The sequence below is a fragment of the Penaeus monodon genome, chromosome 23 (assembly GCF_015228065.2).
Source record: "Penaeus monodon isolate SGIC_2016 chromosome 23, NSTDA_Pmon_1, whole genome shotgun sequence".
NCBI classification, from domain to species: Eukaryota; Metazoa; Arthropoda; class Malacostraca; order Decapoda; family Penaeidae; genus Penaeus; species Penaeus monodon.
In genome coordinates, this window is record NC_051408.1 from 34,121,606 (window position 1) to 34,123,576 (window position 1,971).

The window sequence follows — 1,971 nt, forward strand, 5'->3', positions numbered from 1 at the left end:
CACAACAGGGCCCGGCACTCGAGTCACGGCATCCCAAAAGTGTCGTCGATGGCGCGCAAAAAGTGGCCGCCGAGAGCACGCGGAACGGGATCTCCAGAGCACTTTCTCCCGCGCTCGCTCTTCGCAGGCGCTCGGGCTCCTCTGCATGTGCGCCTGACGAAGGGAGATTGACACGGGAAAGCTTTTGTCTCTGCATGGCGTTTTGCCTTCATGCGCGGTCTTCCTCTGCTGCTCTGTCTCTGCTGCTCTGTCTCTGCGTGCACGGACACACATACACACACACCTATGCATGTACGAAGGCATAAATGGAAACGTGTATAGGGTCACTGATATGGATCTCATATCTAAGCGAAGGTAATATATCGACTTTGCAAATATGCATATATAAACCCAAAATACACGCATGCACGCGCAGACAAACACACACAAATTGGCGTCAAGTAAGAATCATGAAATATGCATAATTCAGTAACTGACCACAGGGTGTGCCAGCGCCTCAGTTTAGCATGAACTCGCGCGGGGCAAAGGTTTGTCGACCGTTAAGTAATAGTCTAGTTTTTCCTCTTTTTTTCTATTCTCCCTCTTTTCTTTTCCCATTTTTTTCTGTCGCTTTTCTCAATCCCTTCCCTCGAGATTGGGCAACGCAGGGAAACATTCATGGATTCCTTCGATCAGACATTTTTGTTTTCGAAAAGTGAATATCTATAATGTATTCACTTTTCGCTGGCGTGATGGGGAAGTTACGGTCGATTGCGCATAAGCTTTGGAACCAGAAATTGCAAAGCTGAAAAGTGAGACTTTACTATCGAGTGTCGCACCAAACCTGAATGCCAAGATAATAAAAATAGAATAATAAATGTTATTTTTCCCCAATAAAGAAGGTAGAAAGTTATCTCACAGCAAAATTTAAAGACGTGTATCAATAAACAGACTGAGATCTCATAGCAGATGGCCCAAACAACGTTTAATTGCAGATTGATGGCAATGTTATAAGCAGAGTGAAAATTTTTAATGGCCGAAGAAGATGCTGGGAAACTTATTGATTAATAAAAGAAAGATGATACTGATATAGTGTATAAAAAGGAGCTGCTGTTTATGGAGAATGATAAGCATAATCATATTTGAGAAAATATAGGATATTACGTAAATAACGAAATGCACATACACCTAAAATAGAGAGAAAATAATATGGGTATATAAAATTCCTTAAACATCAAAAGATGATATGCGGATTGATCGTTCACACCATGAATTGTAAATTATAATAAGGAAAAATAAATGTATATACAGACGAAAAATGTCCGAAAAGAAGATACCATTATAAAGAGATTAAAACAAAAGAAAATGACCGAAAGTAAAGGAAAACATGCAAGGGTAAAAGGAAAAAAATATCGAAATAACAGAAAATGACGAAAAGCGCCATGCAGGTAAAGGAGAAGTACAGTAAAGGGGAAAACAGCAAAGAATTAGGCAAAGAAGGGAAAAGTAAAAGAAAAATAACACAAAATCAAGGTAAAATGGTCACAAAAAGATAAAAGCGCAACAGTTCCATATCGGTCAACGTGACGTCATGAATTCCCGCCAAAAATCGTTTTCGCTTCAAAGTGGAGAATTTTGCAAGATGGCGCCGACGGTATGCATTTCCTTTACATTACGAAGTATAGTTTCTATTCGTATCATTTGAGAGGAAGGATGGAAGTAGAGTGACTTGCAGGTCTGAAGGAAAAATAGAGATTGATGCGGAAAAAAAAAGAAAATACAGAAAACCGGCAAAAATACATGACTTCCAATAAAACACGTCAGCCGATATATTAAGAAGTGCTGTAATGAACTTAACTAGAAAGATTAAGATCGATATGGTGATGACACACGAAAGCAACTAAAAACAGAAGACGAGAGAAAATTCGAAAAGAACTCCATGGAAAAGTGCGAAAGGAAAACAGTGATATATAGGCAAACTACTGTTGCATT